General features: G+C 36.1%; 1 pseudogene; it reads left to right on the top strand.

Annotated features, from left to right (window-relative positions):
• Window positions 1-8,216: 8,216 nt before the first annotated feature.
• On the top strand, window positions 8,217-20,097 carry LOC105045565 (putative cytochrome c biosynthesis ccmC-like mitochondrial protein; annotated as a pseudogene).
• Window positions 20,098-24,391: the final 4,294 nt, after the last annotated feature.

The raw sequence follows: 24,391 nt of genomic DNA on the forward strand, positions 1-24,391 counted from the left end.
AACTCCCGGTACTGTTTTGCTTTCAAAAAAAAAATCTAATTTTGGTAATAGTTTTCATAATTATTCTGTTAAAATTAATCGTTCACTGATATCAGATAATAAAATTTAGAAAAAAATTATTATTTTGCAGGTTTATGCATGCACGTCCATAATAAGGAATTCCCTTGGGGTATGCTTTGTTATCTTTCTTTCTTTTTTTTCCTTTTTTGAATGATTATTATGATAACTGGTATTCTATTCTTTATATTGTATAATCATCATCTGTGAAAATTGATGGAAGAATTTGGGGCCAGCATAATGCATATCTTTTAAATGTTTGTTGTCCCCAAGAATGATTTTGATGATCACAAAATATTAGAGCATAATTCGATACTAATATTTTTCAAAAATATCAAAGAATATTTTTGTAGAAGAAAAAGGCCGTTGAAAGATTCTGAATACAATTGAAGATTAATTATGTTAAGAGAAATTGATTTTGAAGAGCATTGGCACAAGAAAAACCATCTGAAAGAATTTGAGCCAACCCATCCAAAAATTGAGCTGACTTTGGTATGGTATGCACCTGTCATTTTGGCTTAGCATGTAGTCGAGTCGGCTCGAAATGGATCCGAGCCAGCTCTCTTAGGGTGACAGAGGAGTTTTTGGATTCTATAAGTCGAGCTAGTTCGAAACAAGATCTGAGCCGGCTCTCTTAGATCAACAGAAAGATGATTTTTCAAGCATGCAGTTCGAGCCAGCTCGAAGCAAATCTGAGCCGGCTCTCTCAGTTGATAGAAAGGTGAAATTCTGATTTCTGCAGTTCAAATCAGCTCGAAGCAAGATCAAGCTGGCTCTTTTACTGGGATAGAATGTTAATTTTTTGAGAACTGCCATTTAAGCCGACTTGAGGTCAATTCGAGTTGACTCGATGCTATTTGACAGGTGCAACTGTTAGCTCTACAGAAATCATTTTTCATCCAAAAAAGGTTCTAACAGCTATTTTCCACCTCCAACAGTCCAAAACGGCTAGAATCAAGTTCAAATCACTCAGAGCTTGGAGAAAATGGATAAGAGATAAAAGGAAAGCCAGGGAAAAAAAAGAGAACATTGTTCATCTGAAAAAGAGAGAAAAATCTGCATTGATTGCCATCAAGAGTGTTTACCAACCTCCAAACAATCTTCTCTGGATTCTTTAAAAGCATTAAAGAGGGAACAAAGAGCTTTGATTGCAGGCATTCAAGTCCTCAATGACCAAGCTTCAACGACAACAAATCAGCTCAGTTTGAAGAGTACATTTATTATATTTCTTTTTGATTTTTGAATTATTGTATTTAGTTTCAGTTGGGGCTGAAAGTAAGGAAAATGTTGAATCCAACCCTTGAATTGGATTGAGAGCCTTGGGTTAAGGCTTGTGAAGGTTGTGGTTGATGCTCCTGATTTAAAACCAATTGGATTTATGGATAGTGAGCCCAGCAAAACTATCCAACTGTAATTTTCAATAGATTATAGTAGAATTTCTAAGGAGATAGCTTGAGGAGTGAACGTAGGTGCTAAGAGTGCACCGAACCACTATAAAATATTATGTCTTTGTATGTGTGCCATCTCTTCTCTCATTTGCATATATTTTTAGCTCTCACTACACTATTTTACTAAGAGTTAATCGAATAATTATGCATATTTATTTTAAATTTAAAAAAAATAATTCACCCCCTCTTGGGTTGTCTAGCTGGATAACAATTGGTATCAGAGCCTTGATTCTTTACTAGTTGTTGATCTCACGATCACAAGAAAAAGATCATGATAATTTAATTGGGAGGCTCACTTGTCGAAGGGCAGTCCACCAATAGATGACCACCTTTCAATGGGTCAAATTACATTTATTGGAAAGCTTGCATGTGTATATTCATATAAGCTCTTGATTATGATATGTAGAGTGTTATAATCAATAGGCCATACACACCTACAATCATTATGGATGGCATTGCTTTACCTAAGTTTGAGAAGGATTGGAATGAAATAGACAAGAAGCTTGCCCAACTAAATGCCAAGGTAATGAATGTATTCCCTTGATGCAAATGAGTTTAACTAGATTTCTACTTGCAATTCAACAAAGAAAATTTGGGATAGGCTCGAGATAACTCATGAAGGGACGAATCAAGTTAAAAAATCAAAGATTAATATGCTTGTGTATCAATATGAACTGTTTAAAATGGATCCCACTGAGTCAATTATTAGCATGTTTACACGATTTACTAATATTATCAATGAGCTCAAAAGCCTGGGTAAAGTTTATACTAATAGTGATTTAGTGAGGAAGATTCTCAGATCTTTACCTAGATCATGGGAAGCTAAAGTGACGGCTATTCAAAAAGTGAAAGACTTGAACAAATAGCCACTCGAGGAGTTGATTGGATCTTTGATGATGCATGAGTTGGCTATAGGGTAGCACAATGAAGATGAGAGTCGAAAGAACAAGACTATCGCCCTAAAGTCTATGGCAAATGAAGAAGATGAAAGTCGGTCCTTTGAAAAAGATGATGACAATGAGGACATGGCTCTTATAATCAGAAAATTTCAAAAATTCATGGAAACAAGAAGGCATGGATTCAAGAGAAGGAATCTGACTAAAGGAGAGCTGAGCAGGGAGAAAAAAAAGAGAAGGAACAACCCTTGTACTATGAATATAAGAAACTAGGACACTTCAAGGCAGATTGACCAACCTTAAAGAAATTATTCAAAAGAACCAAAAAGAATGCCATGGTAGCAACATGGAGTGATAGTGATGAGTCTAGCTGTGAAGAGAAGACTCAAAATGAAGCAAACTTTTATTTTATGACTTTAGATGATGAGGTGACCTCTGAACCTTTCTTAGAATTTATCTTTGATAAATTTCAAGATATTTTTTATGACTTAATAAAAGAATTTAGAAAGATAAGCCTGAAAAATAAAAATCATAAAGCAAAAAATGAAGTACTAATAATAGAAAAAGAAGAAACACTTTAAAATAACAATAAATTGAAGGAAGAGAATGAAATCTTAAAGAAAGAAGTTGACAAACTAAAATCTTTAGTTGAAAAATTTACATGTAGTTCAAAAAAACTATAAATGATATTAAATAATCAAAAAAGAGTTTATGATAAGGCTGGTTTAGGTTATAAACCTAATAATAAACAAAGACTCCTTAAGGACTTCTTTTCTGCATCACCATCCACTTATAGCACTTCTCACATAACATGTTTCAGTTATGGAAGAATAGGACACAAGACATTTGCATGTAATTCAAGAAAAGCTAATGGTCAAACAACTAAGAAAATTTAGATTTCAAAAGGAATCATAGTTACTAACCCTAAAAGATCCAAAAAAACTTGGGTACCTAAGAAAACTATTTGATTTTCATGCAAGAATGCCTTGCAGCCAATAGATCAAAATAAAAATGGTACTTGGATAGCAGCTGTTGAAGGCATATGATAGGTGACAAGGAGCAATTTTTTACTTTTGAAAAAAAAAGAAGGAAAAGTAGTCACCTTGGGCGACAACGGCAAGGGAAAGATCATTGGCATTGATAAAATTTAGATTACTCATTTTACCTTCATTGATAATATATTATTAGTTGATAATTTAAAATATAATCTACTTAGTATAAGTCAACTGTGTGATAAAAGCTTTGAAGTAACTTTTAAATCATCTTTATGCGTAGTCACTAGTCCCTTTGATGATAGTATCAAATTTATTGGACATAGACGTGACACATCTACTTGGTTGATCTTGATGAGATAGCCATGAAGAGTGGCCAATGTCTTATTGCTAAGAATGCTAAGATCAAAGAAATTAGTTGGCAATGGTATCTAGGTTATGCCATACAGGTATGCATACTTTATTAAAATTGATTGCAAAAGACCTAGTTAAAGGTTTACCTAAATTGAATTTTGAAAATGAACATGTTTGTGATGCATATCAATTCGACAAACAAAGTAGGGGGAGTTTTCAATACAAAAAGATTATTTCAACTTCTAGGCCACTTGAACTAATTCACATGGATTTGTTTGGACTCATTAGGATTACAAGCCTTGGTAGGAAGAAATATGAACTTATGATAATTGATGATTTCTTATGTTTTACTTGAGTTTTATTTTTGGCACACAAAGATGAAGCTTTTTCTGTCTTTTCAAAGTTTTATAGAAAAATCTTGAATGAAAAGAATTCAACTATAGTTTGTATTCATAGTGACCACAGCACTGAATTTGAAAATAAATTTTTTGAAGATTTTTGTAATGAAAATAGTATTGAACATAATTTTTCTGCATCGAGAATCTTTTAACAAAATGGTGTAGTTGAAAGAAAGAACAGAACTCTAAAAGAAATGACTCATACCATATTGTGTGAAGGAAAACTACCTAAATATTTTTGGACTGAAGTCATAAACACAGCATATTACATCCTTAATAGAGCTTTAATCTAATCAATTTTAAAGAAAACCTCCTATGAGCTTTCAAAAGATAGAAAATCTAACATTAGCTACTTTCATATATTTGGATGTAAATATTTTATTTTAAATAATAAAAAATTTGATGTCAAGTTGGATGAGATATCTTCCTGGAATACTCCACATCCAGTGAGACGTATAGAGTCTTCAACAAACGAATATTGATTATTGAAGAATCTACACATGTGGTGTTTGATGAAACTAACGACTCTTCCTCAAGAAAGAAAGATGCTTTTGATGATGATGTAGAGATTCTCCAAAATGGAGTAAAAGAATTCAACTTGAAGGAGAAACCAAGTCAAGAAGAGAAAGAAGAAAAAGGTAAAAAGCAAGAAAAGGATTCACAAGAAAACATTAATAAAGAGCAAGGTGATTTGCCTAATGAATGGAGGTATGCACACCATCATCCTAAAGATCTCATCATAGGAGATCCTTTTAAAGGGATAAGAACTAGAGATTTTTTTTAGAGAAAATCATGATTATCTTGCTTTTGTTTTTCAAATAGAATCTAAAACTATTGAAGAAACTAAAAGTGATCCTAATTGGTTAATTGCTATGCAAGAGGAATTAAATTAATTTGAAAGAAACAAAGTGTGGACATTTGTTGATAGACCTCTTGATCATTCAATTATTGGCACTAAGTGGGTATTCAGAAATAAACTAGGTGAAAATAATAATATAATAAGAAATAAAATTAGATTAGTTGCTAAGAGATATAATCAAGAAGAAGATTTGAATCGAGGGTCATGGCAACCGCCGCATACTTATAGAATACTTTTTCCATAAGCATGCAAGGCATCTCATCATGATATCTTCACAATTAGTTAAATAAATTTTTTAATATTTAATAATCAAACCTTAGTTCAAATAACAAATCAAATCTCAGTGTTCAAAAGAAAATAACTGTCTGACAAAGTCAGCACTAAAAAAAAGTAAAACTAAAAGTTTTGAATCAATTCTGAGAAAAATCCTAAATCAATGAGTTAACTCCATCTCTAATCGCTCTCTCAACCGAAATCCCGCATCAAGCTAATATTCTGGATCTGTAAAAAAAATATAAAACTCATCATGAGCTAAACAGCCCAGTAAACAGTGTATACCTTTAACTAAATAAATCAGGCAAATAATACTATGCATAACAAATCAATATGTAATTTCATGAAATCATATTCATACTGTCAATCATATATAAAAGTCAATTCATCATAATTTCCAATTATGCTTTTCTTCTTAATTTCATCAATTTCTTAAATTCTTCTTACCAACCATGACTATGACCACATTATCCTGTGGCAGGGTCATAATACCACGTATCTGCTTGCGGTGGGCTGCGAATCATCTGGCAGCAAAGTCCTTTGGAACCGCTGGTCTAACTGGCGGTTTTGTCGCTGGTCTATCTGGCGACATGTCGCTGGTCTTACTGACGACGTAAATCCTCAGGACAGTCAATTGCCAACGTCTATGCCCCCGTTGGCGGGGTCCTCAACACAGTCAGATTGTCAATTTCATATTGTCTTCCAATTCACTTATTATTTTCAAAATAATAAAATTATTTAATATTTAAGTCAAATCAATTATAACCTTCTTTGAGATCATATATCATCATAATAATTGCTCAGCAAATAACTTCAATCATAAATAATTTTCTACAATTAACTTTCATCATAAATAATTCTAACAATTATTTTAATAAATAATTTCAATCACAAGCATGCATAAATTTATTTAATTCATAATTTATCAGATAAATTCAATAAAAGTAAACACTACTTACCTCAAAAGAAAGTCCAAACTAGAAATTTTAGGGATCTCGAAAATCCTTCTCAGAACCTGATACGTCAAATATTATATTTTAAATCAAAAATTTCATCGAATTAAAAATAACTAAATTATTAAAATCTAATATCCCCACTAGGATCAATTCGTCGACAGCATCCCGATTTTTGAATTAATCCATGGACATCCTAATTTTATTTTTATTTTTATTGCTAATTTTTTTTTAATTAATTAATTCCATAAATCCTAAAATCTAGAGAGAGAGAGTTTCTCTCTCCACCCCCTTTTTTTTTTCTTTTCTTCTTTTTCTTTTTTTTTCTTTTCCTTTTTTTTTCTTTTTCTTCTTTTTCTTCTTCTTCTTCCCGCGCCGGAACAGAGGACTCTTGGTCCTCAGGCCTTGATCGGCCGTTCGGGCCATGGCCGCCACGGCGGAGGCCGACGGCCGATGGGGCCACTCCTCCGGTCACGGAGGAAACATGGCCGGCGGTCAATTTTGATCACCGGCACCGAAAATTCACGCAAAAAGGGCCCAAAACAGAGTTTTTTTCCCGTCCAAAAATCGACGACGCTCGTCGTCGGCCACTGCGCACAAACACACGAGGGAAAGAGGAAGGAAGGGAGGAAAAAGAGAAGGACTTACCTCGGCCTCCTGGGACCTCGTCGGAGAGAAAATACGGCGAGAAACCCAACTGTGCCCGCGGCTCTTCTTCGGAAAAATCGGAGAGAAATAGGGGAAGAAGAGGCTGATGGTCGATCTCAAGAGGGAGGGGGTATTCTTATAAGGAACCCTAGGACTCCGAGGGGTCCTAGGAGTCCGATTTTGCTCGAATTTCGTCGGAGAAGGAGACTCCTATCGGGAGTCTTCTTCTCGGTTTTGAATTCCTCTATTTTTTTTTTCTCATTTTGGGCTTTTGTGGGCTGAAATAGGTTTTGGGCTATAACATTTACGATGAATAACACCACTGCTTCAATTGAAACTATGATTGGAACAAATTATAAAAGGTGGAAGCATGACATTGAGTTAGCACCAGGTTTGATGGATTTAAATGTTGCATTGTGTGATGATCTTCCAACTCAGACTATTGATAATAGTACTATAACATAAAAGGTTGCCTATGAAAAGTGGAGAAAGTGAATCGCTTGAGTTTAACGCTTATGAAGAGATCCATATCTAATTCCATGTTAGATGCCATACCCGACAATGGTAATGCTAAATAATTTTTTGATGCCATAAGTAAGAGATACGTAGAATCTGATAAAGCTGAGGCTGGAGAGTTGATGGAAAAATTAATTAATATGAGATATGATGGTACTGGTGGTATTAGGGCTTACATCATGAGATTAGAGACTATTGTATGCAAACTTAAGAGCCTTGACATCCTTATCCTTACAGATTTTATTGTTCATTAGACCCTTAATTCTCTTCCTGCATAATTTAGCCAGCTTAAAACTGCTAATAATGCACAAAGGGATAAGTGGAATGTCAATGAACTCATTTCTGTTTGTACTCAAGAAGAAGAAAAATATCTTAGAGAAAAAGGTGAGAGTGCTAATATTTGTATCAGCCACATCCTAAGGGTTCCAATTACAAAAAGAAGAAGGGTAATGATTCCAAAAGAAACAGTCAAAGTCACAATCCTAAGAGTGGAAATCAAAATCCTGGAGGCCCACAAGCCGCTATTAAGAAAGTTTTCAAGTGCTTTTTTTGCAAGAAGAAAGGTCATAAGAAATTTGAATATTTCAAATATAAGAATTGGTTAGAGAAGAATAATACGCAAAGAGGTAACTCGTTAGCCTTTGTTTGTTTTGAATCTAGTTTGATGGATATTCCATTACATTCTTGGTGGTTAGATAGTGGGGTGTCTATTCATTTTGCTAATTCTTTGAAAGGGTTCATAAATAAATAAAAAGCAACTGAGAATGAAGTAAATCTATTTGTCAAAAATGGAGAAAGAGTTCAAGTTGATTTTTTTCGTATGTACATGTTCCTGCGGCTCGGATGAGTATAGTATTTTATATCGCAATGGCTATAAACAGTTGTTGGGAATAGTGTCCCAAAGCCAATCGTCAGCCTGTTGACGGTTGTGCTCATTTTTGTATATGTACATGAATTATGAATTAATATCCTTAGGACTATTTAAACTCGACAAAGGAGGATTTATCGTTTAGTCCTTAAATCTGTTCGCGATCAAATGATACGTTGTTACCAAGGACGATAATATTTATCAAGTATAGGTCGTTGTGTGCCATATAAGTTGGTTGTTCTCTTAATCAATGAGTGTGGAGACACTAGTATGGCATACAGATGAGATGTAAGGGTACATCTGCACTGAATGTGACCGACTCCGGAGCTATTTCTGCTGTCAAGATTTGCTCCGATGGAATATGGGTATAAATATCCCTTCGACCTGAGACCGTCACGGTGACTTGCAAGCAACTCACTGCACTTAGGCACTGGACTACCTGAATTTTTAATTCAGTAACGGAAGGCTGCTGGGTATAGTCAAGTACTTGACTTGTCGGTGCGTGTGTCAAGATGGGATTGACCACTCCAGTTCAGGAGCTGTGTACAATCGTATTTCAATTTAGCAAAACTTTGACCAGGGTAGTCTTTGTGAGGAGTCACAAGACTGTTTGAGTTGAGCATGATTCGGATGATCTAATCAGGGTTGACAGTTTAACCCTGAGTCATCCTAAACACAGAGGTCAAAAGGATGAATTATACAGTAACCATATTCACGTAGGTTCTGAGTGTTGCGATTGTGACTATTCGACCTATCCGATCATCGGGTACCATTGCTAGATGGTCACTTCGATTAGTACAGGAATTGGTTCCTGTGTTACCGGCTTAGGTTCGAACCTGTGGGGTCACATACATTAGAGGTTTCTATCTGATCTGATGGCTGATGAAGAGTCCTAATGCTCGTGGACTATGAGTCCTACGTATTTGAAACTCTATGATCGAGAATCAGGATTCTCTGATCATGAGTCCCACATATTTTGGGTACCGAGGTCAAGAGTCCCACTGGTTTGGGACTCTTCGATCAGGGTTACATATCGATGAATTCTGATGCCCGATTACCCATCGAATTTGGACTCAATATTTATGAGAGATTTAATTAATGATTTGATCACTAATTAACTCAATTTGATTGAGTAATTATTTTTGAATCAAGTCCAATTGAATTGGATTCAGTTGGGTTTGACCCGATTAGGTTAAGAGTTGACCTAATCATCGAGATGGTTTGATCCCTGATTTGATCAGGGGTTGGACTTAATCAATTCCTGATTTGATTAAAATTTTATTGAGCCTAATTAAGTCTAATTAAGTTGGATTTAAATTAGTCTAATTGGGCCTAACTTATTTGGTTCAATTAGGTTGGTTTAAATAATGAAACCACCTTGACCCATTCTCCCTGCGCCACCTCACTTCCACTGCGCCCATTTGAATTCACGAGAAGGAAGTTCTCATGAATTTTTCCTCATGCAAAGTCCTCCTCACGCCCTACTTTAATGCGCCAAATGAGTGGATAAGGATGATTGGTTGACCATTCAAATTCAAAATAAAGTTTGAATTTGAATGAGCAACCAATCTTAGCACCTTGACCTTATCCTCTTTTAGCGCCCCATTTATTACACGAGAAAATATTTCTCATGAAATCACTCATGCACAAATTAAGCCACGTCCTCCTCTTCTCACGCCCTTAGTGGATAGGGATAAATTGGTTTCTATTTGAATTCAAAATTTGATTTGAATTCAAATGTGCAATTACTCATCTTTATCCTCTCACGTGGATAAGACGTTTGACATTATTTTAAAAGGAGGAGAAGAGTGGGGCGGGTGCAAGAAAAATTTTGGAGAGAAAATCTGGGCGTGAGGAATCCTTGTGTGTAAGGTGAAGGTCTATATCCTTCCGAGAGAAAAAGAAAGAAAAGAAAGAAAAAGTGTGCGCAGGGTTTCAGTGAGTTCTTCAAGGTTTCAGCCTGGAGTTCGGGAAGTGAGAAGGTGAGCTACGAGTGTCGTGAGCCCACCAAATTTCAGAGAGATCTTCAACATCCTCTCAAACATGTCTGCTAATAATTTAAAGTATCTGAAGAATCGACAGACATCGATCGAAGGAGTTCGATCAGCATCGACCGTCGAAAGGGCTCTACAATGAGCTAGCACTCGTGAGGAGTCGATCAGACCGGAAGCTTCATGTGGATGATCCACAGAGGTCAGATACATTGTGTGGCTGTATCGTGATGATCAGACTCTCCCGACAGTGATCAGATTGCGGTGATCTACTACCCGCACAAAGGTATTGTGTTCTGAACACATTACAGTAAAGTATTTACTGTTCAAATTCGAATTTCAAATTTAAATGCATATATGCTATATATCATATTTAGATCCTAGTATAGAGTAAATTCTTATTAATTAATTAGATTAATAAATAATTTCCACTATAAAATAATGATTTTAAAAAAAATTTAAAATTACCATTTTACCCATGCACTGAATTTTTTCCACAAATGGTATCAGAGCGGGTTCTTAGATATGATATATATATTTACATACGTAGATTAAGTTGTAATCTAAAAGTTTAAATTTGAAATTTAAAATTTAAAATTTAAAATTTGAATTTTGAAAGTTGTTCAAAATTTAAAATTTAAAAATTTGAAATTTGGTTGAAATTTCAAATTTGAAATTTAAAATTTAAAATTTGAAATTTAAAATTTGAAATTGAAAAATTTAAAATTTAAAATTTATTTGAAATTTAAAATTTAAAATTTAAAATTTGAAATTTGAAATTTAAATTTTAAAATTGGTATATTTAGATATACTTGATCCAAGTAGCAAGTAATCGAATTGGGTTGGTTGCCATGGCCGTCCGATCATAGGAGAAAAGTAGAGTTTAAAGGCTTTCTCTTCCCATTTGATGGGGTCTCCTATGGCGATAGGGGTGCCGATGCAATTATATCCCATGCAGATGAAGTAGCGAAAGGAATATTCATAATTTATTTTGATTGAGTTATTTTCTATTATGTAATTAGCAATAAGATTGCTATTTATGAAATGTGCTGATATATTTGTGTAATAAGTCAACATATTTGGTGAACAGAAAATAAAATCTTTCAAATTTAAAAATTATTTTTGAAATGCCAAACCCTGACCCATCAGCCTAAATACTTAATTAAAAGAATTAAGTATTGTCTAGTAGGTCTAGAATTATGAATTAAGACCTAAGATAATTGCATAAACTTGTGGGTCAATGGGTTAGATGGATTAGGTCCATAATTGGGTTAGACCTAAGGTTAGCTTAAAGAAATGGACTAAATTAGAGTAATTGATCAAATCTAATCAAAAGTTGAATTAGATTAGGTCAAGGATACTCTAGACTCAACTCTAATAGTTGTAGTTGAATGTGTCCATGTCTTTAACTAGACCAAGATGGACTTAATTTATGGCTACGCGGTGGAATCCTATTTACTAAGTTGATCAAATTAAAACTAATGAACCGGTTGGTGTCTAAGGTAAGTTTGGCAGTTTGACCAGTGATTTTTAAGTGGGAGCTACTCGCAGTGATTCGATCTCTGACGAGTTAATGGCTTATCCCCACCACTGATCTCACTTACCTGGCCAACCTAGTGAATTAGATTTTGATTAGATCACTTGGTGATTAGGGCTCACCCATGTCATTAGGTAAATCAGTTTGACTGATTTAGGTGCTCCTAATACCAGCTTTAAGTAAATCCTTTTTAATCTGACTTGGTGAAGTCAGTGGAAGGATTGAAATTGGCTGGATATTTTCTTCTCATCTATTCTTTAATAAAATCCTCAAAAAAAAAAATTATTAGGTCCTAAAAATGATTAAGTTATATTGATAACTAAGTCATAGCCTCCCATTAAGTGAGTGATAATGAGTCCATTAGTTTAATAATCATTGGAGGCCCAAAGGCCTGGTGCTTATTGACTAATGGAATTATCATTCATAGTATGATAATTTGGTTTGAGTCTTTCTGATGGTGGTTAGGTTGGCCGACTAAAGTCGGGCGTGATCATTTATTGGTCTGATTCACCAAATCAAATCATGTTAATGGTTGGACCTAACCAGATTTTTTCAGTGGAGGCCAAAGCCTACTGATTAGGTTCTGGGGCAAAATTAATTACTAAAAGTTGTTTAGAGAAAAACTGGTTATGAACCTACCCATAGATGCACATGGATTGACCAACCAAAGTTGGGCTCGTGTGTAGTCTGTGTGGATTCTAGTACCCACTAAGGAATTAAAGTAATTCCTCGAATTGGAGGTTGAGGCTACCAATTCATAAAAATACTGAGAGAAACTTTAGACTAAAGTCCAAGTCTTTAGCATTAATAATTTATGTACTAATATAGGTCTGATTTTCCTTTATGCAGCTATGGCCACTATCCTGTCGCTCCGATCATTATTAGATAATGACAAGCTCATGAGACCTAATTTCGATAGCTGGTATCAAAAATTAAAAATCGTCCTTGAGCATGAGCAGATCCTTTATGTAGTAATGGATCCGGCACCTGAGGAGCCAGCCCTGAACGCTAGAGGGACGATCCGAGACACTTACCAGAAGTGGCTCAACGACCGCACCAATATCTGGTGCATAATGCTGGCAGCAATGAATGATGAGTTCACTCACAGGTTCGAGAACGCCCAGCCACAGGAGATGCTTCAAATGTTGAACGACTCTTTTGGCACGCCTGACGACGTTGAAAGGCACAAAACTAGTTGTGCCATTTTCAATGCTCGGATGAGGGATGGAGCCTCAGTCACTGATCATGTACTGTACATGATCGAAATGATTGAGCATCTAAGTAAACTAAGTTTTCCCCTGCACGAGCAGCTCGGTAAGGATGCGATCCTTAATTCTCTGCCCAAGTCCTTCCTTCCCTTCCTTACTCATTTTCGAATGACAAAGCCTGCAGTGAACTACCACGGCTTGTTGGGGGTTGCTGCAGAACTTTGAGAAGGATCACTAGTTCCATAAGGAGTCGGTGAATGTTGTGGGAGGGTCTTCTTCTGGTCATCGACCCTTTAAGAAAGGAAAAAAGAACAAGAAGAAGAAGAATAAGAAGGTGCAGCTGCATGCTGGGACGTCTGCACAGGGTCAGACCAAAAAGTGCAAGCCCGACCAGAGCCAGGTGGAGTGCTTCTTTTGCAAGAAGCAGGAGCACTGGAAGAGGAACTGTCCTCTATACATTGCCTCACTGGACCCGAACAAGCCAAAGAAGAAGCAAGGTACTTATATGATAACCCTTGCAACTTTTTCATTTGTGATACTACTGCCTGGGTATTGGATACCGAAAGCTCTTATCATATTTACAATTCGATGTAGGGTCTGCAGGTCAGTAGGAGATTTGATGAAGGCGAGAGGTTCCTGAACGTTGGAGATGGAAGCAAAGTTTCAGTTCTAGCATTAGGAATCATGAACCTTGTAATCAATTCTCGAAATATAATTCTGAGTGAATGTCACTATTGTCCAAGCTTTTTATTAAATATTATTTCTGTAGGCCTTTTGGCCATGAACGGTTATCAATTTTTAATAAAAAGAAATATTTGCAATATCATTTTGAATGGTGTTACAATGTTTATTGGACAACTTTATAATGGAATTTACTTTCTATCACAACCTGTTAATGTGGTTCAAACCTCCGGTAAACACCCTAGAATAGATAATATGTCAGAAGTCTACCTTTGGCACTGTAGGCTAGGTCATATCAATAAGAACAGGATAAACAGGTTGGCTCAAAAAGGAATTCTTGAAGTAGGTGATTGTGAATCACTTCGAACCTGTGAGTTCTGTCTTCTTGGTAAAATGACCAAGTCACCTTTTACTGAAAAAGGTGAGCGAGCCAGTGAACTCTTGGGTCTGGTACATTCTGATGCATGTGGACCCATGAGCACAAGTACAAGAGGTGGATATTTCTACTTCATAACCTTCACAGACGATCTATCGAGGTATGGGTATGTCTATTTAATGAAGCATAAGTCGGAGTGGTTTGAAATGTTCAAACTATTCTGAAATGAGGTAGAAAAATAAATTGAGAAGTATATTAAAACTCTTCGATCTGATCGAAGAGGTGAATACCTTTCCAATGAGTTTCTGACATATCTTAGGGAGAATGAGATTCTCTCTCAATGGACTCCTCCTGGAATACCACAGCATAATGGTGTATCTGAAAGGAGGAATCAGACTTTGTTGGACATGGTTCGATCCATGATGGGATTTGCTGGTCTGTCGATCTCTCTCTAGGGATATGCGCTCGAATTGGCTTGTTACTTTCTAAATAGAGTTTCGAGTAAGTCTGTAACCAAAACATCATATGAGATATGGATAGGACGTAAGCCAGTACTCTCGCACCTTAGGGTTTGGGGGTGTCCGGCTTATGTTAAACGTTTAATTACGGACAAGCTAGGACCTAGGTCTGACAAGTATAATTTTATAGGATACCCAAAAGAGACCAAAGGATATTATTTCTACCTGACTGATGAGCAAAAGGTATTTGTCAGCCTTAAGGCAATCTTTTTAGAAAAAGAGTTCCTTGGTGAAGGGACTGTTGCCTCTAAGGTCAAACTTGACGAAGTTCGACAGGTGGAAAAACCGATACAAGTTGCTGAACCTGAATCGGATTTGATTAGATTAGATCCGGAGCTCATTGTTCAAGCACCCTTAAGACGATCTGGTAGAGTACCATGTCAACCGGACAGATACTATGATTTCTTGGTCCGGGACGACGATCCTATCAAACTTGATGAAAATGATAGGGATCCGATCACCTACATGGATGCAATGCAGAGATCCGACTCTGAGAAATGGCTAGAGGTCATGAAATCCGAAATGGAGTCCATGAAGGTCAACGATGTGTGGACATTGGTTGACCCACTCGAAGGAGTAAATCCCATAGGGTGTAAGTGGGTCTTCAAGAGGAAGAGGGGTGCAGACGGAAAAGTGGAAACCTATAAAGCCCGTCTGGTTGCCAAGGGATATCGTCAACGTTATGGTATAGACTATGATGAGATATTTTCTCCTGTGGCAATGCTCAAATCCATTCGGATTATACTTGCGATAGCTGCCCATTTGGACTATGAAATCTGGCAGATGAATGTGAAGACAGCTTTTTTAAATGGAGAGCTGGATGAAGAAGTGTATATGATACAACCTAAAGGATTCACATCCACTGATGAGTCTAAGGTATGCAGACTACAGAGATCCATTTATGGACTTAAGCAGGCATCCCGAAGTTGGAACATACATTTTGATAGGACGATCAAGACGTATGGCTTCGTTAAGAATGGAGAAGTGCCCTGCATTTATAAGTGGGCTAATGGTCCAGTAGTGATATTTCTTATATTATATGTGGATGATATTCTCTTAATCGAAAATGATGTCCCTGCATTACAGGGAATAAAGATTTGGCTGTCGTCACAATTCTCCATGAAGAATTTGGGAGAAGCTTCCTACATCCTAGGAATGAGGATCTATAGGGATAGATCTAAAAGGTTGCTTAGATTATCCTAGTCTACGTACATAGATACTATGCTGAAGAGGTTCAGCATGGAGAATTCCAAAAAAGGCTATCTACCGATAGGTCATGGAATTTCTCTCTCGAAGAGGGATTGTCCGACAACACCTCAAGAGAGAGAGCATATGGGTAGGATTCCATATGCTTTGGCAGTGGGATCTATCATGTACGCCATGATATGTACATGACCAGATGTGACATACTCACTAGGGATAGTGAGTAGATACCAATCTGATCCAGGGGAGAATCACTGGAAGGTTGTTAAAACCATCTTGAAGTATTTAAGAAATACTAAGGATCAGTAGCTTGTTTATGGTGAATCAGACTTGAGACTTATAGGGTTTACAGACTCTAGTTTCTAATCTGATCATGATGATAGCAAAAGTGTGTCGGAATTTATTTTTACCCTTAATGGTGGGGCTATCTGCTGGAAGAGTTCCAAGTAATACACAGTGGCTGATTCAGTTTGCGAGGTGGAGTATGTCGCTGCATCAGATGCTGCCAAAGAAGTGGTGTGGCTGAGAAAATTCATCACCGAGCTCGGAGTAGCACTCTCCCTTGTTGGTCTAGTTTTGCTCCACTGTGACAGCTCTGGAGTCATTGCTCAGGCGAAGGAACCCAAGGCACACCAGTGGACGAAGCATATTCTGCGCCGCTACCATCTCATCCGGGAAATTATGGATCGAGGTGACGTCGACCTTCTGAAGATCGACGGAAAGGAGAATCTGGCCGACCCATTCACTAAAGCCATTGCGGTGAAGGAGTTCGATGACTACAAGTCGAAGATGAATATTAGATACTGCACCGATTGACTTTAGGCCAAGTGGGAGATTGTTGGGAATAGTGTTCCAAAGTCAATCGTAAACCTGTTGACGGTTGTGCTTATTTTTGTATATGTACATGAATTATGAATTAATAAAAATTATTTTGATATTTTTCATCATAAAATATTTCATCTTCTAATGAACTCCTATGTTGTGGTGAAGTCCTTAGGACTATTTAGACTCGACAAAGGAGGATTTGTCGTTTTGTCCTTAAATCTGTTCGCGACCAAATGATACGTTGTTACCAAGGACGACAACGTTTATCAAGCATAGGTCGTTGTGTGCCATATAGGTTGGTTGTCCTTTTAACCAATGAGTGTGGAGACACTGGTATGGCATACAGGTGAGATATAAGGGTACATCTGCACTGAACGTGACCGACTCTGGAGCTATTTCTGCTGTCAAGATTTACTCCGATAGAATATGGGATAAATATCCCTCCGACTTGAGACCGCCACGGTGACTTGCAAGCAACTCACTGCACTTAGGCACTGGACTACCTGAATTTCTAATTCAGTGACAGAAAGCTGCTGGGTGTAGTCAAGTACTTGACTTGTCGGTGCGTGTGTCAAGATGGGATTGACCACTCCAGTTCAGGAGCTGTGTACAGTCATGTTTCAATTTAGCAAAACCTTGGTCAGGGTAGTCTTTGTGAGGAGTCACAGGACTGTTTGAGTTGAGCACGATTCGGATGATCTAATCAGGGTTGACAGTTTAATCCTGAGTTGTTCTAAACACAGAGGTCAAAAAGATGAATTATACAATAATCATATTCATGTAGGTTCTGAGTGTTGCAATTGCGACTATTCGACCTATCCGGTCATCGGATACCATTGCTAGATGGTCACTTCGATTAGTACAGAAATTGATTCCTGTGCTATCGGCTTAGGTTCGAACCTACGGGGTCACACACATTAGAGGTTTCTATCTGATCTGATGGCTTATGAAGAGTCTTAATGCTCGTGGACTATGAGTCCTACGTGTCTGGGACTCTGTGATCGAGAATCAGGATTCTCTGATCATGAATCCCACACATTTTGGGTACCGGGGTCAAGAGTCCCACTGGTTTGGGACTCTTCGATCAGGGTTACATATCGATAAATTTTGATGCCCGATTACCCATCGGATTTGGACTTAATATTTATGAGAGGTTTAATTAGTGATTTGATCGCTAATTAACTCAATTTGATTGAGTAATTATTTTTGGATCAAGTCCAATTGAATTGGATTCAGTTGGGTTTGACCCGATTAGGTTAAGAGTTGACCTAATCGTCGAGATGGTTTGGTCCCTGATTTGATCAGGGATTGGGCTTAATCAATTTCTGATTTGATTAAAATTTTATTGAGCCTAATTAAGTCTAATTAAGTTGGATTTAAATTAGTCTAATTGGGCCTAACTTATTTGGTTCAATTAGGTTGGTTTAAATAATGAAACCACCTTGACCCATTCTCCCTGCGCCACCTCACTTCCACTGTGCCTATTTGAATTCACGAGAAGAAAGTTCTCATGAATTTTTCATCACGCAAAGCCCTCCTCATGTCCTACTTTAATGTGCCAAATGAGTAGGTAAGGATGATTGGTTGGCCACTCAAATTCAAAACAAAGTTTGAATTTGAATGAGCAATCAATCTTAGCGCCTTGACCTTATCCTCTTTTAGCGCCCTGACCTTATCCTCTTTTAGCACCCCATTTATTATACGAGAAAATGTTTCTCATGAAATCACTCATGCACAAATTAAGCCACGCCCTCCTCTTCTCACGCCCTTAGTGGATAAGGATAAATTGATTTCCATTTGAATTCAAAATTTGATTTGAATTCAAATGTGTAATTACTCATCTTTATCCTCTCACATGGATAAGACGTTTGACATTGTTTTAAAAGGAGGAGAAGAGTGGGGCGGGTGCAAGAAAAATTTTGGAGAGAAAATTTGGGCGTGAGGAATCCTTGTGTGCAAGGTGATGGTCTATATCCTTCCGAGAGAAAAAGAAAGAAAAGAAAGAAAAAGTGTGCGCAGGGTTTCAGTGAGTTCTTCAGGGTTTCAGCCTGGAGTTCGGGAAGTGAGAAGGTGAGCTACGAGTATCGTGAGCCTATCAAATTTTAGAGAGTTCTTCAACATCCTCTCAAGTATGTCTGCTGACGATTTGGAGTATCTAAAAAATCGGCAGACATCGATCGAAGGAGTTCGATCAGCATCGACCGTCGAAAGGGCTCTACAACGAGCTAGCACTCGTGAGGAGTCGATCAGATCAGAAGCTTCATGTGGATGATCCACAGAGGCCAGACATACTATGTAGCTGCATCGTGATGATCAGACTCTCCCGACGATGATCAGATTGCAGCGATCTACTACCCGCACAAAGGTATTGTATTCTGAACACATTACAGTAAAGTGTTTACTGTTCAAATTCGAATTTCAAATTTAAATGCATGCATGCTATATATCATATTTAGATTATAGTGTAGGGTAAATTTTTATTAATTAATTAGATTAATTAATAATTTTTTCTATAAAATAATAATTTTAAAAAAGTTTTAAAATTATCATTTTACCCCTGCACTGAATTTTTTCCACAACAGTTCCTTCTTCCCATTAACAAAACATCCCCTTTTTCTTCGCTCTTTCGGAACTGGTACAGAAATTGATGCTTTTTCTACTTTGTTTACCTTAGTGACTGGGGGGTTTCGGGGAAAGCCTATGTGGGGTATCTTTCAGGTGTGGGATGCTCATTTAACTTCTGTATTCATCACTGTGTTTTCAAAAGCTTCCTGTCGAATCGGCTCCTATTTCAATCCATGCTGGACCGATCGATATATCAATAATAAAGTCTCCAGTCAACTAGTGGAATACATCGCATCAACCTAGGAGCATTAGCCGATTTGGTACATCATTACATGTTCCTATGCCCATTCCAATCTTGTCTAACTTTGCTAACTTTCCCTTCTCCACCCGTATCTTGTTCATTTTGGAAACATGTCTTCCTATTCCATCTTTTCCTAAATCTCCCTTAATGGAAGAAATAGAAGCTCAAGAAGGAATACCAAAAAACCTAGAAAACTCACTGAGATTGACAATTCTCTCTATGTTGCATCCATGGCGCTTAATGGTTACAACATTGGCTGGCAAATTGGGGAATACAGCTTTGAGTCGGGGCACCCCACCTTGGGAAATGTCAGGCTTGAATTAGAGTCTAGTTTTATACTTGCGTTAGAGAATACTATTTATATACCATCCATGAGGCAGAATTTGCAATTGATTTCTTTTTCTAAACTTGATTCTAGTGATTTTAAATTTGCTTTTGATACTGAAAAAATTGAATTATTTTTGAACTCTAAATTTATTGGTAGAGGTTTTTTATGTGATGATTTATATGGCCTGAATGCTATCTCTAGGAATGATTTTTCTTCTATGCATGTAGATGGTATTATCCCTACAAGAGGACTAGCCAAAAGTAAATCCTTTATATTATGGCATAAATGATTAGGTCACATTTCTAAAGAAAGGATTCAAATACTAGTTGATAATGGAATTCTTCATTCTCTTGATTTCATTGACTTTCACACCTGTGTTAACCGTCTTAGGGGCAAATTTATAAAACTAAAATAAAGGAGTCCACACATAGTAATGACCTTTTAGAACTCATTCACATGGACATTAGTAGACCTTTGGAACCTACTATTTATGGTAGTAGATATGTTGTTATTTTTATTGATGACTTTTCTAACTTTGGATATATTTACCTTCTAAAAGAAAAATTTGAAGCACTCGATAAGTTTAAAATCTTCAAAACTAAAGTTGAAAAATAGCATTGAAAGATTACTAAAGTTGTGAGATCTGACCATGGTGGCAAATATTATGGTTGATATGGTGAATATCCGACTAACAAATGAGATTATTTGCCAAATTCTTGCAGGAGTGTGGGATAGTTTCTCAATACACGATAACTTCTGAGCAAAATAGTGTGGCTGAAAGGTGTAATCGTACTTTTAAGGATATGGTTAGAAGTATGATGAGTGGATGTAATTTATCATGATATCTCTAAGGTGAGGCCTTAAAAACCACTATCTATATCTTAAATAGAGTTTCCAGTAAGACAATTCTCAAGACACCTTTTGAGTTGTGGGTTGGCAGGAAATCTAGTATTAATCACTTTCATGTTTGAAGCTGCCCTGCTGAGGTTAAAATTTATAATCCAATAGAAAGTAAATCTGAACCTAGAACCACTTGTTATTTCATTGGCTATCTAGATAATTCTAAAAGATACGGATTCTACTACCTTGATGGAGGTGCAAAGATTGTTGAGTCTATCTATGCCAGATTTTTGAAGTCTGATATGGATGATAGCAGATACTCTCATACCAAAAATATGACATCAAAAGAAGGATAGGTAATTTTTTCTATTCCTATTGTTTAGAAAAAGATCATATTTCATCATATTGAAAGAACAGTTGAAGAGCAGTAGACAAGTGAACCGATCATAGCACCTCCACATCTAGTTAATGATATGTTAGCAAGGAGATCACTTAGAGAAAGGAGATCTATCATTCCCAATAACTATGTGCTTTATTTGGATGAGAATGATTATGATATTGATCATCTAGTAGATCCAGTCTCTTATGATCAGGCTATTATAAGTTTCCAATCAAACAAGTGGATGAAGCAATGCATGATGAGATGCAGTCCATGGCTAATAATGAAGTATATATGGGATTTCATAGAATTACCTAAGGAGTTTAAATCTATAAAGTATAAATAGGTATTTAAAACCAAAAGGGACTCCAATGGTAATATTGAATGTTACAAAGTCAAACCGATTGCAAAAGGGTTCCCACAAAAAGAAGGCATAGACCACAATGACACTTTTTCTTCCATCTCTTGTAAACATTCTTTCAGAATAATTCTCACACTGGTGGCTTATTTTGATCTTGAGCTTCATCAGATGGATGTTAAAATAATTTTTTTGAATAGTGATCTTAATAAAGAAATCTATATGATTCAATTAGAAGGTTTTGTTGAAAGTGAAAAGGAGCATATAGTATGCAGACTTAAGAAATCTATCTACAGTCTTAAGCAAACATCAAAACAATGATATCTTAAGTTTGATAACATTATAAATTCCCTTGGATTTACAAAAATTAAAGTAGATCAATGCATATATCTCAAGGTTAGTGAGAGTAAATTTATCTTTCTTATTTTATATGCAGATGATGTCTTACTTGCCAATAATGACATAGTATTGTTGTATAAGACTAAATATTTGCTATCTAAGATCTTTGATGTGAAGGATCTTGGAGAGGCTTCATTTGCGTTTGGTGTTGAGATTCACAGGGATAGAGATCGTGGCTTGTTGGGATTATCTCAAAAAACTTATATCGATCGTGTACCGAGCAGATTTGACATGCATGATTGGAAACCTAGAGACATACCTATCTTTAAGGGAGATAAATTCAGCAGGAATCAATATCCTAAGAATGATATAGAAAGAGAATCTGTGAAAAGTGTGCCTTATTCTAATATCGTAGGTAGTTTGATGTATGCATTAGTTTGCACCAGATTAGATATAGCATATGCTGTTAGCATGCTCGGTAGATATATGTTAGATCTAGGCATAGGGTATTGGAAAATAGCAAAAAAGGGTATGAGATATTTACAAAAAATCAACGATTTTATGCTAACTTATAGAAGGTATGATTATATTGATGTGATTGGATATTGTGATTTAGACTTTACTAGTTGTGTAGATGATATAAAATCCATTTTCGGCTATATTTTTTCGATGGCTAGAGGGGTTGTTTCTTAGAAAAGCTCAAAATAAACTATGGCATCATCTGCCATGCAAGCAAAATTTATGGCTTGTTATGGAGCGATAACTCATGCTGTTTGGTTGAGAAATTTCATATCTAGACTTCTGATTGTAGATTTTATCTCTAAAGCACTTAAAATCTATTGTGATAATAGTGCAATCATATTCCTTTCAAAGAATAATAACAGTTCCAGTGCCTCAAAACATACAGAAATAAAGTACGTTGTAGTCAAAGATTTGGTTAAAAAGGAGGATATTATAATTGAACATATACAGACTGATGCAATGTTGGTAAATCCATTGACTAAAGGACTTAAATTTGTTGTATTTGCGAAACATGTTGAAAACATAGGTTTATTGCAATCTTTTGATGTACTTGATTAGTAAGAGCATTTTTTATATGGAACATCATATGGATGTTATAAAACTTTTTTATTTTTTATTATTTTTATAATGAAATATGATATTTACATTTGTGCACATATGGTTGATTGTAAATTCTATTTAAATAAAGTCTTAAGCATAAAGTTATTGCTTATGTTGTAATTGATATCATTAATATCATGATTTGCCTTGAGATATAGAGGATTTGTCTTGAGATATATGATGAAATTATGACATAAGCTTAAAATTATTGTAGCTTTTATTTGAAAATATAAAGGCATTTCATTTGAAACTATAAAGTGGATTCATGATGAGTTTTGTATATTTTCATCACATGAAAATAAAGTTTGTACTACTTGCACTATATCACTGGAATTCATGTTGATGAGATTGCTACTATTTATAACCATAGAGGGATCTTATATCAATAAATAGTATGAAAACTGCTATGATTAAATGTTAGTGGTTTTAGCAGATCGGATTTTTGACTAAAGATGTTATTCATTCAAGACATTGGCATATACGATCACATGAGGTGCACTTAGCCCGAGAGTCATTTTCAAACTATATATATAATAAATATTTTTTTTTAATTAAAAAAAGAGGAAGGTCTTAATCAATGTTGTCCAAGTGGAAGAATGTTGAAATTCTCATAAGGTGGGCTTTTATTGATTATAGACTAATTTTTTATTCTAATTTGTTACAAAAATATCGACTAAGTTGTCGTTTGAATGAATAGTTAAGGAGCCCTTAATTATTTATAATTATATTATTTTGGATCCTATTATCTTAGTCATATGATGTAGCAGATATCGGGGTAGGCCTGACTCAGTTAATAGAGCTATGATGGGTGGATCCATTAGCATTACTAATTGAGTTAGGCCCCCACTTCACTTCTATATATATCTACCTGTTGTGAAACCCTGAGCATCAAGATCTTTGCATTCTTAGGATGAACTGATCCTATTGAGGAGACATGCATAAGGTGGAGACAAAGAGGAAGATCTACTCCGTCTTGATTTCTTCTCCTGCTGGACATTCCAATAGTGATTATCAATGGCTGCTCAGGAATCTCAAGATATAATAGATTGATGATTGTTGTTATTATTATATGTTGGGATCTATTGTTAAATAATTTACTTTATATTTTAATCTTCTGCATGAGATCCATGGAAAAACTTCTAACAATAAGGGCATACTAGACCTCCATTGTTGATAAACTGATAGAAGGACTTAACAACAAAAATGCCATTTGAAGTGAGTTTCCATGAGGGAGTGTCAAGTAGCCTGGAAGATTTGATAGAGGCAAGGTTGCTTCTAAGCACTTCCAACAGTCTTGTTTGGGCCATAGAAAGCAGACCTTTAAGCTTGGTATTCCAAGAGAGGGTTCTCGAAGACCATTGAGATGCCACTGAGCATTTTAGTTCACGGCCATTCCGTGTAGCTCAGTGAAGATAGAACATGGAGGCTGGGCCACACCAATTGTCTTCCCAAAACTGAATATGTGATCCATTTCCCAAGTCAAAGGAGAGACAGTTCTCAAACGCACTCAACTATTTGCATATATCCTTCCACAATGACGACATTCTAGAGATGCTCT

The sequence above is a fragment of the Elaeis guineensis genome, chromosome 5 (assembly GCF_000442705.2).
Source record: "Elaeis guineensis isolate ETL-2024a chromosome 5, EG11, whole genome shotgun sequence".
NCBI lineage: Eukaryota > Viridiplantae > Streptophyta > Magnoliopsida > Arecales > Arecaceae > Elaeis > Elaeis guineensis.